The sequence below is a fragment of the Macaca thibetana genome, chromosome 11 (assembly GCF_024542745.1).
Source record: "Macaca thibetana thibetana isolate TM-01 chromosome 11, ASM2454274v1, whole genome shotgun sequence".
NCBI lineage: Eukaryota > Metazoa > Chordata > Mammalia > Primates > Cercopithecidae > Macaca > Macaca thibetana.
In genome coordinates, this window is record NC_065588.1 from 110,944,467 (window position 1) to 110,965,618 (window position 21,152).

The 21,152-nt window shown below is 49.6% G+C and overlaps 1 long non-coding RNA gene and 1 other non-coding gene across 2 annotated transcripts; both read left to right on the plus strand.

Moving 5' to 3' along the window:
* The first annotated feature begins 4,328 nt into the window (after positions 1-4,328).
* Positions 4,329-17,824, plus strand: LOC126931546 (uncharacterized). Its single transcript, XR_007717882.1, has 3 exons — positions 4,329-4,497; positions 7,952-8,054; positions 17,651-17,824. It is a non-coding gene; the product is annotated as an uncharacterized LOC126931546 (long non-coding RNA).
* LOC126931905 (small nucleolar RNA SNORA27) lies at positions 6,915-7,009 on the plus strand. The gene has a single exon (XR_007718013.1). It is a non-coding gene; the product is annotated as a small nucleolar RNA SNORA27 (small nucleolar RNA).
* Positions 17,825-21,152: the final 3,328 nt, after the last annotated feature.

Consider the following 21,152-nt stretch of genomic DNA (forward strand, 5'->3'; position numbering starts at 1 on the left):
CTGAATGGTCTTTTCTGACCTGGCCTTAGAGTCAGGCAGCATCTCCTGCTAGAGTAGAATGCAGGCCTAAAATCTGACCAGAGAATCCAGTGGAGACAGAGAGCAAAAGCACGTCTGGAGAAAAGTGCCCCACTCCCCAACCCTGCCAGAGGATGCTTAGTGAAGAGGCCACACCGTGGGTTTCCAATCAAGGTCACTTGGTAAAAAAGGTATATTAGTTACATATATATATATTTTCTGCAAGGAAAATCCCAACTTTGGCCTTAAATAATAAAGACTTTTTATTGTAATCCCAGCACTTTGGGAGGCTGAGGCAGGTGGATCACTTGAGGCCAGGAGTTCGAGACCAGCCTGGCCAGCATAGCAAAACTCCGTCTCTACTAAAAATACAAAAATTAGCCAGGCATGGTGGCGTGTGCCTATAGTCCCAGCTACTCAGGAGGCTGAGGCAGGAGACTTGATTGAAGCCGGGAGATGGAGGTTTCAGTGAGCTGAGATTGTGCCACTGCACTCTACCCTGGGCGACAGAGTGAGACCTTGTCTCAAAGAAGAAAAACAAATGTAGCCGGCTGTGGTGGCATGAGCCTGTAATCCTTGCTACTTGGGAAGCTGAGGTAGGAGAATCACTTGAAGGTGGGAGGCAGAGGTTGCAGTGAGCCAAGGTGGCGCTACTGCACTCCAGCCTCGGCTTAAAAAAAAAAAAAAATTGTTTTTTTTTTTTCATAACTAGAACTCGAGAAGTAAGGAAAACTAGTTAATTCGGTGGTACAAAAAGTCATCAAGAGCCGGGCACAGTGGCTCACACCTGTAATCCCAGCACTTTGGGAGGCTGAGGCAGGTGGATCACCTGCGGTCAGGAGTTTGAGACCAGCTTGGGCAACATGGCGAAACCCTGTCTCTACTAAAAAATACAAAAATTAGCTGGGCATGGTGGCACACACCTGTAGTCCCAGCTACTCAGGAGGCTAAGGTAGGAGAATCACTTGAACCCAGGAGGTGGAGGTTGCATTGAGCTGAGATCACGCCGTTGCATTCCAGCCTGGGTGGCAGAGTGAGAGTCTGTCTCAGAATAGTAATAATAATAATTTTTAAAAAAGAAGAGGAAAGAGAGAAGTAACCCGTCCAAAGTGGCTTGGCTAGTAAGAGGCAGAATCAAGGCAGTCTGTCTGCAGTGCCCTTGCTTGAAAGCACTGTGCTACACTTCTCTCATGGGATATAGGAAAAAGAGCGCGAAAAAACAAACACACACCCCTTTGAGCAGAAAGGGACTCCGATGTGGCTGAGCATAGGGCTGGCCCTGACGGAGACCTCTTACAGATAGATGTATTGGCTAAGCTCAGAAAGCCTACGTGGTAAGTCCAAGGTCCCAGGAGGTTAAGTGGCAGAACCAGGATTTATACCCAAGTTCATATTACTGGGCTTTTCCCAACTTTTTTTTTTTTTTTTTTTTTTTTTTTTGAGATGGAGTCTTGCTGTGTCGCCCGGGCTGGAGTACAGTGGTGTGATCTTGGCTCACTGCAACCTCCGCCTCCCGGGTTCAAGCAATTCTCTGCCTCAGCCTTCTGAGTAGCTGGGATTACAGTTGCCCACCACCACGCCCAGCTACTTTTTTGTATTTTTAGTAGAGACGGGGTTTCACTGTGTTAGCCAGGATGGTCTTGAACTCCTGACCTCGTGATCCCCCCGCCTCGGCCTCCCAAAGTGCTGGGATTACAGGCGTGAGCCACCGTGCCTGGCTTCCCAACATTTGTATCCTGTTCACCTTACCTCCCATCATTATCTCAACTTTTAAAATTTGTTTAATTTTAAACTGAAATAAACAGGGGAAAGTATCTGCCAGGGGAGAGAGGTACAGAATGAATGGAATTGGTACTGAGTTGCTGCTGGGAACCCATGGAGGAAGAAGGCAGGATGCAGGATCTGGTGTTTAATGGATTCTTCGAGTCTGATGACAGCAGCTTCATTCCAGGCTTAAGTGCATCTAGCCATGGGCTCCTAGGTGGTTGGACCAGAGAGGGGCAGAGCCAGGGGCCTCATGGATGGGGCCTGACTGAGTTCTAGGGAGAGGTGCAGGTTAAGGCAGGGTCGACCTCTTCTGCAGCATACAGAACTGGCCTCTGGGAGAGGAGGATGGGGAAATGATGACTTCTTCCCTCTTCTGTGTCCCCACCCATTGCCCAAAGCAGAACAGCAGGCCAATGGGCAAGTGCCCTTACATGGGCAGTCCTAGGGTTGGTGGGGGAGCCCTCCCTGGTCCTGGCTGGCTGAGAGGGCCACACACAGACACAGACAGACAGAGGTCTCTCTGCAATTGATGGTTAATTGTCTCCAGGCCAGGGAGACCTGCAGAATTAGGGCTTTCCGGGACTGGACCAGGAGACCCGGGAGGCAGAGACCTTGCCCCTACCCCCAGCCACTCTCATTTCCTTGCCAGCGCTCCAGAAATCCAGGTCACTTTCAAAGCTTGGGGCTGCTGTCTACCCAAGCATGGGGTCACTTCCGGGGTCACTGGCCGGACAAGCAGGTCAATTTTAGCAGGAAACCAACATTTAAGTGGTGCTGGCTAAGTCAGGGTTCTGAAAGGTGGCTCTGACCTTTGCAAAAGCCTGGTCTTTTCACCTCATTTTACACCTGGAAAGCCTGAGCACTCCAGAAACTAACATTTATTAAACATACACACACAGACACACACAATCTTAATAAATGCTTATACACACACACACACACACACACACACACAATGCTTTATGTATATCCATACACACAAACACACAGACATACATGCCAGGCATGGTGGGAGGTACTTCCAAATTGCTGTCACTTGCAATCTTCACAACCCTGACAGAGGAGGCTTTTTTATTTTATTTTTATTTTTACAAATTCCCATTGCATAGATGAGCAAACTGAGTCTCAGAGAGGTTAAGAGGCTTGTTTAGGATCACTTAGCCAGGAACTGTCAAGTGGGACTTGAAATCTCCTTTAGTCTCTATGCTCAGCCTTCTTTTCACTTTAACCTTGAACCTCTGAACTCCAGAGCCCTGTGGGGGATCCCTGGAGGAGCAAATAGAAGAAACCCAAAAGGGATCTGAAAGCGGGTCCCCTCCCTCACCTGGATTCCCAGTCCAAAGAGGAGGAAGCACCCGCCCTCCTTCCCTCCTTCCGACCCACCCAGCCACCCACCCAAGGTGCCATTAAAGTTAATTGTTTTTACTGCCAGTTTAACATAGTCTTGTAAATCTTTTTATGATGTGGCCAGGGAACACCAAGCTGCATGCAGGACTCAGTGGAGTTGGAACACAGGAGCGTGGTCCCAGACTTCTCTGGAGGGTGTAAAATGGGAGCACCAGTCTCTCCAGGGGCACCCTCTTCCCTTCTCCTGGAGCACCAGGCCCAAGACCATCACCTGAGTGGCAGTTCTCCCAGGTGAGGCTAGGATTGTGCATGGAATGCCAAGATCCTCCACATCACCTCCACTGTTTGGATAGGCCATCCCTCTTGACTCTAAGTTGTGGAATTCTCCAGAATCCGAGGCCTCCCAGCCCTGGAGAGAGGTTCTGGATCCTTCAGAAAGGTTGAGGGGTGATTCCCGCATAGAAAGCTTGGTGCTGGGTCTCTCCGTTTGCCCGCCAAGGACCGGCAAGGAAAAGCACTGCAAGGTGGACGTTTAAGGGCATGAGGGGCACACATTCCATGGCACAGGGACTCTGGAGGTGTAGGTCTTCTGTGAAGGTGATTCCGCCCTTTCCCAGCCATTACCAGCCAGGAGAGCTGAGTCTTCCTGAACAGTGCCTTTAAGCCGGTTTGTCGCAGGTTGGTGGAGCGGGACTCAGCTGTCCCTTGGGCAGACCTTGGCTTCCATGCATCTGGATACAGGCATGATTTGCCCGAGTCTCCTCTCCCGGTTCCTGGCATCCCCATTCTGAGCCATCCATGTCAAAATAAGGGTCTTAACTCCCACCATTGTCACTAGCATTAAACAGATACTCCTCATGTGCCCAGAAAAATGCCAGGCACACGCTAAACATCCGTAAACCACGGTGACAGCTCTAAGCGTTCATGATTAAGCCCAAATATTTATTAGGCACTGGTGTGCAAGCCTTGTGTAAACGCTGGGGACACAGAGAAGAACGACGTCCTTTCCTCTAAAGAGGGTTTTTGTATGAACAAAGGAACCTAGAGGGCTTCAACGCAACACATAGAGCAGTCCTTCCCAAAACGTACCCCGGGAACCGGTTAGAAACGCGCATTCTCAGGCCCAGCTGAGACCAATTGAATGAGGTGTCCGGGGGCGGGACGCAGAATTCTGGTTTTAACAAAGCCCGCAGGTGATTGTGAGCTCCTTAAGGTTCGAGAACCCTGATGCAGTGAATGCAGGCGCAGGCTCTGGAGTGAGAAATTGTGAGTTTTCATCTCCCTTCATCTATGCTGTGGGGCTTTGACCAAGAAATGGTAGCAAACTCAGACGGGGAGAAGGGGAAAGAGAGTGCAGTAGTGACGGTGAGGAGGAAGACAAGGAAATAAATAACCAGCGCTCTTCCCCACAGGGCTTCCTCGATCAGAGGCCGAATTTCCGAGCAGGATGGACCAGGGGGCTCGAACTAGTAATTCTGAGAGGTCAGAAAGGCCTCTTAAAACGCGCCGCTATTTGAAACCTGCAAACGCGGGGTTCAGGCCGGCTCCGTTTCTTCCAAGCAGCCTGCCTTGGGGGGCACCCGACCCTTCCCAAGCCTCGGTTTTCCCGATCTTGTGGGATCCTTGCGGCGCCAATGGGGTTGGAAGCACCTTGGAAGCTGCAGAGTGAGGAGAATTTCCGGCACTGCCCCAGTTCAGTGGTTTATAGAAAATAAATTTCTTTCTCAGGTCCATGAAGCGAAAGAGAGAGAGAGAGAGAGAGGAGAGAGAGAGAGAGAGAGAGGAGAGAGAGAGAGAGGGGAGAGAGAGAGAGAGAGAGAGAGAGAGAGAGAGAGAGAGAGAGAGAGAGAGAGAGAGAGAGAGAGAGAGAATGAGAATCTCTCCCCGGGCAAGGGTCTGCCGGGATTCGGGAGCTCGAGCGGTTGATCTTTTCCGAGAATCCTGCACTTGTGGTGACGTCGGGCAGTGCGCACGAGCCCTGAGGTTAATGCCCAGGCTTTTCTCTAAAGCGTCCGGGAATGATCCGGCGAATCAAACGGGTGTCTGCAAAGTTAATGAATTGTACAAGGAGACTGAGGATGGGGACTTTGACCCGGGGAGCCAGAGGCGGTTCTGGTGGACGCTTCCCCGTGCGCCTAGGGGCGCGCTGGATTTTCCCAGCCGAGGCCTATAGAGCGCACCGCGTGAACTTCATGGATCCCGTCCTTCTCCCAAGCGGGAGGAGGTGGAGATGCTGGGAGAATTGTGGGGAGTTGGGAGAGGGTTGGAGGGGGACTGTCTAGATTCTACTCTGGAGGACCCAATCACGTCGTGCTATTCCCCTGCCTAAAACTTTAAGGTTTTCCAACGGTTTTAATAAAACCCAGACGATGCCCGATGTCCAACGAACAAATGATCTAGCCTTGGCCTACTTTTCAGGACTTAGCTTTGTCCCTGCCCGCGACTTCCCATTGGGAACGTCCTCCCCGTCACCACCGGCTCTGCTTAGGTTCGAACTCCGGGCCACTTTCCCCACTCTCTCTGGTTTCCAGCAGGAGAAGCGCTTCGGAGGAGAGGGCGAGAGGCGCTCGACCTCCTGGGTTAGAGGAAATGCAAGTTGGGCCAATTTCGCCCTTCCAGACTCCGAGGCGGAACGGCCTAGGGGGCAGCGGCCTTGCCCGGCGGCCACTGCCCGCCTCCTCCCCCGCGCCCCCTTGCTAGGCTTTGAAGAGCGCATTTTACGAACTTTCCCATTTTCCTTTTGGAGGCGTGTTTGTTCTTCTCAGTCACCTCGCTTTTTTTTTTTTTTTTTTTTTTTTTTTTTTTTTTTTTTTTTTTTTTTTTTTTTTTTTTTAATGAGCTTCAGCGCTGATCTGCACGTTCTTCCCTCCGTGTAATTTCAATTTGAACTCTCCCTGGAGCGGCCTTTTCCCTCTTGTTGCCTGCCAAGTCGTTTGAAGGCTGCGCAAACATTCTTCCTCCCTCCCGTTCGCGCGAGTCTCGGTCTACACCCGCGAGGGGAGGCGGAGGCGGAGGCGGTTACTCCGAGAGATCCGGTGGATTGGAGCCTTTCAGCAGCCGCCTTCAGACTGTTTGGGAGGACGAAAGCGTTAGGGGAGGTGAAACACTAGAATAAATGCCCCTACGACCACCGTGCTTCTCAAGGGTTATGGTGGGCGTGTGTGTGTGTGTGTGTGTGTGTGTGTGTACACATTCCGTAACCCACATTAGAAGTCTAGGGAAAGGGGCCGGGGCGGTGGCTCAGGTCTGTAATCCCAGCACTTTGGGAGGCAGAGGTGGGAGGATCACTTGAGGTCAGGAGTTGGAGACCATCCTGGACAACATAGTAAAATCCCCTGTGTACTAAAAATACAAAAATTAGCAGGGTGTGGTGGCATGTGCCTGTAGTCTTGCAGTGAGCCGAGATGGCGCCCCTGCACTCCAGCCTGGGTGATGGAGCCAGACTAGGTAGGTCCCAAAAAAAAAAAAAAAAAAGTCTGGGGAAGGAAGACAGTGGAGACACACAAGGACTGATTCAACTGAAGTAAGCTTCAGCACTCAGTAAGTGTCCAGCTCTGTTCTTTCCACAGATTGCCTCCTTCAATTTTCAGCCAGTTTTGTGGCTAGGTGTTAACACCCATTTTACAGATGGGAGAAATTGAGGCTGACTGTTGAGGTTAGTTTCTCAGCCAGACTGTTGAGGTTAGTTTCTCAGCCACCTTACTAAAATCTAAATCCACTTTTGAGCAAGTGCTCTGAATAACAATAATTATCTTACAGCTTAATATATAATTATTAAATACCACTCCCCTTTCACTTTACCACTGGGGCTTATGTCTTTATTGGTTGTTCAAGTGGGGCAAAGGAAATAGCCTTTTAAAACTCAGAGGCCAGGTGCAGTGGCTCTTGCCTATAATCCCAGAACTTCGGGAGGCAGAGGTAGGTGACTCGCTTCAGGCCAGGAGTTAGAGACCAGCCTGGGGAACATAGTGAGATCCTGTCTCTATTTTTTTTTTTTTTTTCTTTGAGACGGTGTCTTGCTCTGTCATTCAGGCTGGAGTGCAGTAGTGCCATCTCAGCTCATTGTAACCTCCACCTCCCAGGTTCAAGCGATTCTCCTGCCTCAGCCTCCCCAGTAGCTGGGATCACAGGCATCTGCCACCATGCCTACTAATTTTTTGTACTTTTAGTAGACGTGGGGTTTCACTATGTTGGTCAGGTTGGTCTCGAACTCCTGACCTCCAGTGATCTGCCCACCTCGACCTCCCAAAGTGCTGGGATTACAGGCATGAGCCACGGCACCCAGCCCTTTATAAAAAATTTTAAAAATTAGCCAAGCATGGTGGTTTGTACCTGTAGTCCCAGCTACTCAGGAGGCTGGAACAGGAGGATCACTTGAACTCAGGAGGTCAAAGCTTCAGTGAACTGTGACGGTGCCACAGTACTCCAGCGTGGGCAACAGAGAGACCTCGTCTTAAAACAAAACAGAGAAGCTGGGTGCTTGTCATTGCATCCTGTCAGAGAAAACATATTGAAAAGAAACATGAAAACAAACAAACAAAAATTAAGTACCTATAGCAACTGCCCTTTTAAATATACGTTTATAGTGTAATTTTTATAAAAAAAAAAAATAGAGATGAGGTCTTGCTATATTGGCCAGGCTAGTGTTGAACTCCTGGCCTCAAGTGATCCTCCCACCTTGGCCTCCCAAAGTGCTGGGATTACAGGCATGATTCACTGTGCCCAGCCACAACTGCCCTTTATTAAGCATGTAATTATGTGCCAGGCACTGCTGTAAACTGTCTACTTACATATTTCTCACAATGTCTTTATGCGTTAGGTACTTTCCACATGACAGACAGGAAAACTGAGGCACAGAGAAGCTGAGTAACCTGCCCAAGATCACACAGCTAGAAAGAGCTGACTGCAGGACCTAAACTCAGGTAGAGGCACCCCTAACCACCCATATGCATCCCTCTGCCCTTCCCAGCTCTCTCCTGAGTCACATGAAAGAAACCCCAGAATTACTGGTCCTGGGCTGCAGTTTTCCTCCCCAAGGTCACTCTAGGGACAAACAGGAAGATGGGAGGGGGCATGGGGCAGTTACATAAGGCGGTCACTTCAAAGGTGGCCTCTCTGGGGTGGATAGCCTTGGCTTTGGGCAGTTAGCCAGGGGCACCAGCCGGCAAGCTGAGTGCTGTCCACCCTCTATCTCCTACCCCATCTCCTCTTAGTCCAAGGGCAGAACGGGCAGTGGAGGAGATGAAGGCTGGACTAAGGGGAGCGAGGAGGCAGATCTTGTAATCAAAGCTGGGCAGTGGCAGAAATCAGGTGATGCAAATAAGAATAAAAATAATAACACCAGGCTCAGTGGCTCATGCCTGTAATCCCAGCACTTTGGGAGGCCGAGGTGGGCAGATTGCTTGAGGCCAGGAGTTGGAGACCAGCCTGGCCAACATGGCGAAACGCCGTCTCCACTAAAAATACAAAAATTAGCTGGGCATGGTGGCACATGCCTGAAATTCCAGGTACTTGAGAGGTTGAGGCACAAGAATTGGTTGAACCCAGGAGGTAGAGGTTGCAATGAGCCAAGATTGTGCCACTGCACTCCAGCCTGGGCAGCAGAGTGAGACTCTCTTTTAAAAACAGCAGCATTTATTGAGCACTTACTATACACTAAGCATGATGCTAAGCTCTTTTGTTAACAGCTCTATAGGTAAGGACTTTCAATCGTTTCCTTTAAGGGGCTCAGAAAGGTTAAGCCATTAGTTCAGCCGCACAGCTGGGCTGCCTGCCCTAGTAGGAAGGAGGCCCACAGCGGGCACTGACTTCATGTGAATTTGACACATTCTGGTGGAAGTGGGTTCTCACTTTCTGTGATGCAAGCTGCAAAATAGAATGAGAGGATCTCAGACTGGTAGGTCCAGCTACCCTCTAGATGGGGAAACTGAGACCTGGTGAGGGGTGGAGTAGGACCTAAGGTCTTACATTAAGTCAAGAGGGAATCCAATGTAATCCCAGCACTTTGGGAGACCAAGGCAGGCAGATCTCTTGAAGTCAGGAGTTTGAGACCAGCCTGGTCAACATGGTGAAACCTCATCTATACTAAAGTTAGCTGGGTGTGGTGGTGCACGCTTGTAGTCCCAGCTACTCAGGAGGCTGGGGCAGGAAAATCGCTTGAACCTGGGAGGCAGAGGTTGCGGTGAGCTGAGATCGCGGCATTGCACTCCAGCCTGGGCAATAGGGCGAGACTCCGTCTCAAAAAAAAAAAAAAAAAGAAAAAAACAAAGGCCAGTGAGGTGGCTCACGCCTGTCTGTAATCCCAACACTTTGGGAGGCCGAGGTGGGCGGGTCAAGAGGTCAGGAGTTTGAGACCAGCCTGGCCAACATGGTGAAGCCTTGTTTCTACTAAAGATACAAAAAAAAAAAAAAAAAAAAAAAAAAAGCTGGGTGTGGTAGCACATGCCTGTAATCCCAGCTACTTGGGAGGCTGAGGCAGGAGAATGACTTGAACCTGGGAGGCGGAGGTTGCAGTGAGCCAAGATCACGGCATTGCACTCCAGCCTGGGCAATAGGGCGAGACTCCATCTCAAAAAAAAAAAAAAAAAAAAAGAGGGTATCCAAATGGTCTGAGAATGACTGCGCATGCCCCCACCCCAGGCCAGAGTACTTCCCTTAGCTCTGAGTGAAGCAGAAAGGGTATGGCCTAAGAGAGCCTGAGACAGAACTGTGTTTCCCTTCTGTCCTCAACTTACGATGACTTTATGCAAGTCATTCAATCTCCCTGGGCCTCAGTTTCTGCAAAATCACGGTGGTACAGGGAACATGCAAATCATGCAAAATCATGGCGGTACAGATTATTTAATTGCTCAGGCACTTGGTGGTGATCATGTTCTGAGAAGCTCATGAGGCCACAGCCAGGAAGCAGAGCCAAGCACAACCAGTCCCCAAATCCTGACGTTCTATGAAATCGAGGCTCCCAGGCCTCTGGAGGGTGGTGGCAGTTGGAGATTCATTGTGTCTTTGAAGAAGCACTCTTTCTTTCTCAGGCACCCAAAGGGCCTCTTGATCCCAGCCCAGGGATAGGCTACATGTGCTTCCACAAGAGAAGTAGATTGTCTCCCCATCACTGGGATTTGTGTGGGGCCTCCTTTTTCTTGGGGCTGTGGAACTCCAGGTGGGTATTGGCTCGGGGTCTCCAAGCCCAAAAGCTTTGCATGCCAATGCCGGCATATATACGCAGCCACAGCAGCTTATGTGCATACAAACTGATTTGAGGCCCACATAGACATAGTCCATGGCAGACCCTCACCCAGCCCACCTTCCTCCACCTCATTATTATTACTGCTGTTATTTAAGGACTGTTCTTTGTCTAGCCCCTAATGTGAGCCAGCTGTATTATAATTAACAGTATAACATCTGAGATTCAGAGAGGTGAAGACACTTGCCTAAGACGCACAGCTAGTAAGTGACCCCAAGACAGGGAAAGACTTTTACAGATGATTTTAGCTGGGCAGAGGGGAAAGGAAGGGGACGTGCAGAGGCAATGTGACAGAGAGAAGAAAACTCCTGGGTGGGTGGGGTGGCTCATGCCTGTAATTCCAGCACTTTGGGAGGCCTAGGTGGGTGGATCATTGGAGGTCAGGAGTTCAAGACCAGCCTGGCCAACATGGTGAAACCCCCTCTCTACTAAAAATACACACACACACACACACACACACACACACACACACACACAAATTAGCCAGGCGAGGTGGCACATGCCTGTAATCCCAGCTACTCGGGAGGCTGAGGCAGGAGAATCTCTTGAACCCAGAGGCAGAGGTTGCAATGAGCCAAGATTGCCCCATTGCACTTCACCTTGGGCAACAAAGCAAGACTCCGTCTCAAAAAAATGAACCAAAACAAACAAACCGCCCCCCCAAACTCCCATCTCCCTTTCCTCCCTGCCCTAAATTGGGCATTAAGCTGGACTGTCCTTGACGTGACCACAGACACCCGAAGCCAGAGTCCCAGGAAGTCCATTGTTTCTGCAATTATTGGTATCATTTAGGTTGTGAACAGTATCTTCGGAAGTGTGCTGATGGATGCTCTGGAGTGGATTTACCCTGAGATTCCTGTTCCTTGAGACTCTGTAGGGGAGCTGACCTTTTCACTATGGAAATCTTAGGCTTTCTGCATCTGCTCCAGGAAATGGGAGGAGTAAAGGATGCCACCAAGCACGGGGAGGCATGGGGGGCTCTGCGGTGTCCCTCCAGTTAGAGGCAGGTTGGCCTTGGGCATTATGTTTCAGACTCAGAGAGGGACGCTGACTTGGTCAAGGCCACTCAGAGTCAGGGAAGGCATTTGGCCTCCAACCTCAACGCGAACTTGCCCTTGCCAGGTGCTGCAGGCTGCCCAGGGGTGCTTGGAGCTGCAGCGGGGAGGAATTGTGGGGCAGAGGGAATGGTGATGGGGTGTCTCCTTAATGGCCCCAGGGGTCACATGGCAGGTGGCCAAGCTCTGACCCTTGTCTCCCACCTCTGTATGCCTGAGTGCTGTCCTGGTTAGGGCAGGCATGCATTTTGTTCACGTTACGGGCTGGAGAGGTGGCCACTTGGAAAGGAGCAAAGGAGAACAGGGTCTGGAGGGTGATGCAGGGGTGGAAGAGTGCTTGTGGGGGTAGGCTGTGAACAAAGGAGCCCGCATTGGATCAGGCAGGGCCGCTGAGTGATGATTCACAGGCCAGCAGGGAGGGGCGGGTTGCTGGACCCACACAGATGGGGCGGGGAGGAGAGCAAGGAGACTCAGAGTCAAACTCATGCAGAAAGGAGAGCGGGATCCAGAGAAACACAGAAAAGAGCGATGGAGGCAGGTTCGGAGGCAGAAAGATAGAGACGGTACTCAGGCATGCGTGCATGTACGCGCGCACACACACATGTACAGAGAGCAGAGGTAGAGTGAAACGAGAGAACTAGTCATTGTGATTTGTGGCCAGTGGTGGACAGAAAACCAAATCAATGTAAATTCATTTCATTTTGTTTTGTTTTAGAGACAGGGTCTTGCTCTGTCACCCAGGCTGTAGTGCAGTGGTGTGATCATGGTTCACTGCAGTCTCCAACTCCTGAGCTCAAACAAGCCTCCCGCCTCAGCCTCTTGAGTAGTGAGGGCCACTACTTTCTTCATTTTTATAAATAAAATAATTTATTTTTATTGTTTGTAGAGATAGAGTCTTGCTATGTTGTCCAGTCTGACCTTGAACGCTTCGAACTCCTTGAACTTCCGTTGAGTCCTCCCAATGTGCTGAGTTTACAGATTCGAGGTGGCTTGAGCCACTGCACCCAGCCTAAATGGTTTTCAATAACCCTACTTCCACCCCAGCACACCCCATCTCCAATTTAAAATTTTCATCTTGTCAGGCCTGGAGTGGCCATCTGAGCATGGACTTCCCCAGGCTGTCTGTGGCCAGGCAGGGCCTCAAGCAGACACTCATTGGGCACACAGAGAGTCCACGTTCAGCGGTAGGGACATGAGTGTATGCACACACGTGTATCACAGGGTCACAGGACCTCCCTAAGATACAAGCGTCCTCATCAAATATGTGCGCACACACTCACGAAGGTCCAACACATACACACAAGCTTTAATTGCTGCAGCATGCTCCTGTGAGCACACACACGTTCCACTTTTGTTGAGCACCTAGCGTATTCCAAGTTCTAGGCTGAGCATTAAAGGCAGAGAAAAACACAGAAAAGGGAAGGCTGTCTCTCAGTCTCCTAGAGGGAGGCTGCTGGGGTGCGGGGCACAGGGACTGTCCCTCTGGATCTAGGACTGCCCCTTTGTCATTGGGAATGCCCAAAGACAGGGTCTGTGGTAGGGCAGAAGTCTGTCCTCCCACCACAGTCAGGGACAAGAACATCCACCCAAGGGCAGCTGAGCTTGGGATAAGTTCAGGGCCTCCCAGAGTATAGATTCCGTCGTTTCTTCACCTCAACTTCCTCCACTGACATGAGAAATCAGGAAGCTGGGGAGGGGATTCCTGCCCCTCCATCAGCTCTCAGAACTGGCTGGGTGTGGTGGCTCATGCCTATAATCCCAGCTACCTGGGAGGCAGAGGGGGGTGGATTGCTTGAGCGCAGGAGTTAGAGACCAGCCTGGGCCACATAATGACATCCCATCTCTGCAAAAAACAAAAAACATCTCAGAACTCCCCTCCAATATCTGTTTCTTTGGGGAGTCAGGCATGGGAGCCTACCCGTCTCCTACTTCCAAGTAGAGGACTGGCCCCCCACCCCAAAGGGGATCCTGTGAGAAAAGGGGAAATTTCCTTTTGTTCTTGCCCCAGCATCCTGAGAGGATGTTAATTTCCTTCACTCTGGGGTGAGTGTAATGGTAACACCCAGTTGCTGCTCCCAGCGCGAGCTGGTCTTTCTTGAATTTCATTTCAAACATCTTAATGTTTGTAGTAACGGCCGACATTTATTGAACGCACACCACATACAGGGTGCTACTCTTAGCACTTTGCAAATACTGCCTCATAAAAGGCTCAGAACAGCTTTGTAACATGGGAGTAATTATCATGAACCCCATTTTACAGATGAAGAAATTGAGACCCAGGGAGAGGAGGGCATTTGCCCAAGCTCGCATGGCAACAATTCACAGGCAGACAGGCTCACTTCAGAAGTCAAGCTTTTAACTAACATTCGCCCTTGTAGCCAGGAGTTCTGGTCTAGCTCTGTAGGCCCCAGAAATGGACAAGATGTGGTGGGGTGTGTGTATTTGTGTGTGTGCATATTCATGGGGGTTGTAGGTGGTATAGATTCCAGGGGTCGGCCAGAGGCTGCACTGGGATTGAAACAGCAGAGGCCCAAGCCGGGGAGAACTTTCAAGGAGAGCCGCCGTTTCCTCTGACTGCAAAGGGGGCCTTGTCCAATCCCACCAGCTCATTTACGCTTCACTTTTGGTTCTGCAGCAGAGTTGCAGAGCGGCCCGGCTCTGCGCCCAGCCTGCCTGCCGTGTAACAAGATAGTTTATATTATACCGCCAAGCAGAAATAAAACTACCGAGTCAAACATTGCAAACAGATGCCGCGGCCAGAGCTCAGGGTCCGTGGCCAGATGCTCTTGTGAGCACCCAGGGAGGGGAGAAGCTATGAGTCTGGTCTCTGCAGACCCTGCAGGTTTGGGGGTGTGGGTGCCGCTGAAATTGGAACGTTGGGGGTTGCCGAGGGGCTTTCAGAAATGGAGAGAGGAAGAAATAGAAGTAGAGAAGGGGCATAACTTTCCTTTCTCTCTTTCACTTACTCCTTCCCCACACATAGTTCAACTTTGTGATTTGCCAGTTTCTCCATTTTAATGGCACTTGCTTCCATGTAGAGGTAAAGCCTAGGAAGGGATGGTTTTAGCCTCTCTCAAGTTCCCATTGGTTCTCCTAAAATACTCCAAGTAAACCATGCTAAGTCTCCTAAACCCTCTTTTAATAAGATTCTGCCTCTGAGCTCACAAGAAAGTTCTGGAACTTCTATCCTTATTCCTCATGTGGTCTCCTAACCCTTCATTCCCACCCACCCCTGGTTCCTCTACTGAAGCTCCTAGACTGCAGCCAGCATGCCCTCCTTTAAGCACATACTGAAAGAGTCATGCTCGTACTCTCAAACATTCAGTGGCTCTCTATTGTTCCCAGTAGAGTTCCTCAGTTTTCTGAAGAGTGCATGCATCAGAGCCCCCTGGCCCAGATTCCAGGGCCACACTCCTGACCTATAGAATCCAGCTTCTTCTGGTCTAGGAATCTGCATTGCAAATAAATCTTAAAATCTTTCTGGAAGAAGACAAGGTGTATTTATTATTTTTTAATTAGCACATTTGTAAAGTCAATAGGGTGGGGTCAGGCATGGTAGCTCATGCCTATAATTCCAGCATTTTGGGAGGCTGAGGCAGGTGGATCACGTGAGGTCAGGAGTTTGAGACCAACCTAGCCAACATGGTAAAAACCCATCTCTACTAAAAATTCAAAAGTTAGCCGGGCGTGGTGGTGGGCGCTGGTAATTCCAGCTACTAGGGAGGCTGAGGCATGAGAATCACTTGAGCCTAGGAGGTGGAGGTTGCAGTGAACTGAGATCACGTCACTGCACTCCAGCCTAGATGACAGAGTGAGACTCTGTCTCAAAAAAAAAAAAAAAAAAAGAAAGAAAGAAAAAAACAAGAAAATACAAAAAAGTCAGTAGGGTGATGTCAAGCTGAAATTTTCTATAGCACTCTTCATTCAGTTATTCAACAGATACTTATAGCACATACTATGTGCCAGGCACCATGCTAGGGGCTGGGCGCTGGGGATACAGCACTGACAATGTAAATAAGGCTCTGAAAGTCTTGGTGTGTACTTCCAGTGACTTGAGAGGAGGTAGAGCTTAATGATCGCTTGATGGTCCAGGATGACGTCATGGGGAAGCATCTGGGGCTAGTCTTGATGGAAAAGTCCATTATCCCCAAGGATAAGGGGTTGATGCTCCAGGTGGAGGTGGGGCTAGCAAAGGCTTTGAGGGGGGTGGGGGGGAGGAACTGCAAAACAGGATTTGAGACATTTAGACTTTAGCAGCATCACAGACTTGGGAAGTCAGTGAGAAAAATGAGGAAATGGGAATCTTTGCTATCTTAGGCTGCTTATCTTTCCCAGAATCTTATCTTCCTTTCCCAGGAAGTCCCCCAGGTGCCTCCAGCACTCCTAGAAATGTTGGTTGAATGAATGAAAGAAGGATGGTAGGAGAGCAGGGGGAGATAAAAGATACAAAAAAGAGGAAGGAACAAAAAAGAATGAATCAGGAGATTTAAAAAAGAGGAGGGGCCGGGCGCGGTGGCTCAAGCCTGTAATCCCAGCACTTTGGGAGGCCGAGACGGGCGGATCACGAGGTCAGGAGATCGAGACCATCCTGGCTAACACGGTGAAACCCCGTCTCTACTAAAAAATACAAAAAACTAGCCGGGCGAGGTGGCGGGCGCCTGTAGTCCCAGCTACTCGGGAGGCTGAGGCAGGAGAATGGCGTAAACCCGGGAGGCGGAGCTTGCAGTGAGCCGAGATGGCGCCACTGCACTCCAGCCTGGGTGACAGAGCCAGACTCCGTCTCAAAAAAAAAAAATAAATAAAAATAAAATAAAATAAAATAAAAAAGAGGAAGAGTCTCCATCGTGTAATTCATGAACTTGAGAAGCTATTTGGAGTAGGGATAAAAACGTGTGTGCGTGTGTGTGTGTGTGTGTGTGTGTGTGTGTGTGTGTGTAACAGGCAGAGACTTTCAAAGCAATCAAAGTAACTCTGATTAACACTCACCCTCTCTCTCTCAAACTCATTTCCTCCCAGCCAAGGCCCAGGGCAGACACGACTGACTGTAACCCTAAGAGGGAGGAAAAGCTTGAGCAATTATTTTTATACCAAAAAAAAAAAAAAAAAAAAAAAACCTCAAAGATGCAGGCGTGCTCAGGGCCCCAGCCAAGCGCTTTGAGCTTTGAGGTTTGAGCCTGTCGTATGCCCTTACCACCAGGACCCCATCTCCAAACCTTCCTTCTCTCCCAGCCCCCACATGGTCTGGCCTCTATCTTCTGCCCGCCTGTGACAGACGGGCCAGGCCAGGCACCCCCAGAGACCATCCCCCTCCCCAGCCAGGGGCCTGTCCCCTCTGAAACTGATCCCGTACCTTTGGATCTAATTTGTTTCTCTGTCTGCCAGGTTTGGGGGGGTCTTGCCTGGAGACGTGGTGGTCACAGGTGACATTAATCACGTCTGCGTCTTCCGAGGGCTGAGGATAGGATATCAGAGAGGTGACCAAGCATTGGCCACATGATTCAAATCATCCCAGCATTGATTAATTGGGTTCATCCTGAGTTTCTGAATCATAACAACTGTTTTTCTCCTTCACCTCACGTCAACAGGCCCTTAAAGGGGAAGGATCCGTTTACCCATCGCATATGGTGCATTAAGTTGATCAGCTCCTATTAAATGTTAAACGCTGGATGCGTTTTAGACAAACTCGATTTGCTCAAGATACTTTTCAAAGGTTCTGTGATGATAATTAGCATCTCTCTCCCTGCCTCGCCCCTTCCTCCGGCTTTCCTGGGACATGTTTTGGCTCCAGCCTCTGACAGATGGGATGAGGGAACGTGTGGGCTGATAGAGAGGGTCCTTTGGAGGGGGAACTGGGTGGGGGGAGAGCCCCCACAGGCTGTTTAAAAGAGATACAGTTTCTGAAAAGTTTAATAAGGCAGAAAACAATCCAGGATGCCAAATTTGCCTTCCAAAAGCTAACTATTCAGATTGCCTCCTGCTCCTACATGGTGGAGAAAACAGCATTTCTCCAGCCAAAAAAGCTGTTTTCTAGAGAGGAGAAATTCTGTTTCTGCACGGGGATGGGTGCTGGAAGCTTAGCGACAAAAATGCAGAAACAAAACCCGGTTCTAATGCAAATCGGTAAGAGAAGAAAGAAAATCAGTGAGACGAGGATCAGCAGAAAACAATAATCAAAGCTCAGGCTCATTTCTTTTTTCACTTTTGTTTTTGTTTTGTTTTTCAGACAGAGTCTCACTCTGTTGCCCAGTCTGGAGTGCAATGGTGTGATCTTGGTCACTGCAACCTCTGCCTCCCGGGTTCAAGCGATTCTTCTGCCTCAACCTCCCAAGTAGCTGGGACTACGGGTGAGTACCACCATGCCCAGCTAATTTTTGTATTTTTAGTAGAGATGGGTTTCACCATGTTGACCAGGCTCTTCTCGAACTCCTGACCTCAGATGATCAATCTACCTCGGCCTCCCAAAATCCTAGGATTACAGGCATGAGCCACCATGCCTGGCTTTTTTTTTTTTTTTTTTTTTTTTTTTTTTGAGATAGGGTCATGCCCTGTCACCCAGGCTGGACTGCAGTGGTACAATCACAGCTCACTGTAGCCTCAACCTCCTGGGCTCAAGTGATCCTCCCATCTCAGCCTCCTGAGTAGCTGGGACTACAGGTGTGCACCACCATGCCCAGCTAATTTTTTATCTTTTGTAGAGACGGGGTTTCATTGTGTTGCCCAGGCTGGTCTCCAACTCCTGGGATCAAGTGATCCCCCGGGCCAGGCCTCCCGAAGTGCTGAGATTACAGGTGTGCACCACTGTGCCTGGCCCAGGCTCATTTCTTACCCTCTCTCTCTCTTGCCTGTGAAAGAGAGAGATTCAGCAGGGTGGCTATATCACACTGGGTGAGTGACCTTGGAAAAGTCACTGTGTTTAACCTGAATCTCAGCCTTCTGTTTACAGTAAGAAAATTAATACTATTCACTTCCATTGAGAAGTTAAAACTAAAAGAAGGAATTTTAATCCCAGCACTTCGAGAGGCTGAGGTGAGAGGATCACTTAGACCCAGGAGTTAGAGACCAGCTTGGGCAACACACGTAGACCCCGTCTCTGCAAATAATATTAAAAAAAGAGGAACTTTAGTCAAATGGCTCAGCAGATGCTGGGTTCTTGGCAGACACTGACCTAGTAAGTGTGTGTATGTTGGGGTGAGGGGTGGCGCTGTGCCAAGGAGACCCTGGCCCTTCATACGTGTGGATTGGTTTGGTTCACAATGTTTCAAAATGTAGATGAGCTCCAAGGTTTAGCCAAGGGGACGTTTTTGGCTGGAAAACATGAAAATGTAGAGCCAGCCTCTTAGTGTGGGCCTGGAAGCCCCCAGCAATGTTGGACTAAAAAGTAAATTGAAAATTGATGAGCATGTCTGGAAGCCTCTCAGGGAGAATGGAGGCTGTTGACCCCCCACATAACAAAAACCTCCCAGGAATCCTTGTCAGCAGTGTTTTGTCTCCTAATAGCATGTTCAGTTATTTGAAATGACCCTGGTCCTCCGTGAACACAGGCTTGTTTTCAGTGATGGACAGAAGGTGAGTAAGGTATTGGACAGGGTTGTCCAAACCCTGCGTGCCCTGGATGGACTTTGGACTGGGGTGAATCTCATTACCATGAGCCATGTTTCCCTGGTGGCTGCTGCTAATTGTTCTGTGGAACGACTGGACTTTTCCGGTGCTCTGGGAATCAGAGGGTGGACAGGCAGGCCACATATGGGGAAAGAGGAAGAGATGCAGTAGAGGCCATGTAAGGAGAGACAGAGGCAGACAGAGGAGAAATAGACAAAGAAAGAAAGAGTCAGGCAGAGAGAGAGAAAGAGAGAGAGAGAGACAGAGAGGAGAGGGAAGAGATAGAGGTTAAAAGTCTAAAAGTCTGAGAGCATGAAAGAAGCAGCAGAAGAAAAAAGGAAAGGGAGCGAGACAGAGAATTACCCACAAATTCTGTCTTCTACAGAAGAGAATTTCTCTTCTGTAGAAATACAGAAGAACAGAGCCAAGGAGAGGGTCAGAAATACAGACAACACATGCAAAACAGAAACATGACAACTCAGCTACATAAGGAGAAATAGAGGCCATGGCTTCTGCTGGGAATCCCAGCACTTTGGGAGGCTGAGGTAGGCAGATCACTTGAGTCCAGGAGCTCGAGACCAGCCTGGACAGCATAGTGAGATCCCATCTCTACAAAAACTTAGCCAGGCATGGTGGCATATGCCTGTAGTTCTAGCTACTGGGAAGCTGAGGTGGGAGAATCACTTGAGCACCCGGGAGATCAAGGCTGTAGTGAGCCATGATCGCACCACTGCACTCCAACCTGGGCGACAGAGCGAGACCCTGTTTCAAAGAGAAAAAGAAAAAAATAAGGGAACAAGTGAGTGAGCAGCGAGGGGACTTGCAAGGTAATATCCGGTACATGGAGGTGCTCTATCCCTAGGAAGCTTGCTGTCATTTCTCTCCCAGAACACTGAGTCCCTCTCAGTGTCACCAGACCTCAAAGTCCCTGGCAAGCCTGGTGCTCTTAGGGATACTAGTAGGATATCACAAGTTAGACATCAGGGCTGCAAGGTGGGATTCCATCAGGGGAGGGATGAACTGTGGAGAGGATCAAAGGGAGCTGGGGCCTTGGATTCACTGGCAGGACTCCCAGTGGGGCCCACAGGCCTCAATTCCTGGCGGAACCCCCAGGAAACATTCTGATGTGCAGAGAGAGATGCTCCAACTTCATGCAGGCTGCCTCCTCCCTCCCTCCCTCCCTCCCTCCCTCCCTCCCTCCCTCCCTCCTAGTCTTCCATGTTCCTTGAAATCACAGTTGAGGGTTGATGAATGCTTAATTGAACTCAAGAGATAGCAGGGTCCTGCTTGAGTTTGTTTCTTTGTGTATACCATGACCATTGGATTAAGCTGGAGTCTGCCTTACCAAGTTGTCCAAAGACCCGATGGCATGGTGTTAATGCACTGGTGGCAGAAGAACGTGCTCGTTTGGAGTGAGACAGTCTTGGGAGGAGATCAATTTCTTGAACCTTAGTCTCCTCCTGTGTGACATGGGGGTGATATTATACAAATACCTCTCTGACTGCGTTGCTGGGAGCCGTACATGTGATTGCTAATGCTGAAAGTGGAACCCGTGCCTGGCACATAGTAAGCGCTCGGCTCTTGGCGGCTCTGGAGTGCTTAGAAGACAGAAGCCAGATCGCTGTCCTGGACAGGGGGTAATATATGGCATCGAGCTCCGACTGAGAATTGAATTCAACCTCAGCCGGAGAATTAGAACATTGTGATTAGAAACAAGAAGAGAGAAGGGACAAAACAACCTGTCTTCAAGTGCATGATGACAGAGCACAGACTTTCCTGGCAGCCCGAGGGGCTGGGGAAGGACAGGGCAGATCATATTAATAACAATAAATTATATCTGCACTATGATTTATGGGGCCTGATGTGCTTCTCATCATGCTACCTTACAGTACCATAGGAAGGGCTTATTATCCTCATTACTGTGTGCTGCAGTGGTTTTCGTGTAATTGTTGCTGTTAGTGACCGTAGTGTTATCCGTGCTATCATGGATGTTATTTCTCCTTGTTTCCAAATTGGGGAAACTGAGGCTCAGAGCGAGCTAGCGACTTAACCAAGGAAAACGTTGGTGCTAGGATTCAAATCTAGGTTTTTTTAGTCTTGGAGTTTTATTCTGGCTGCATTCTACT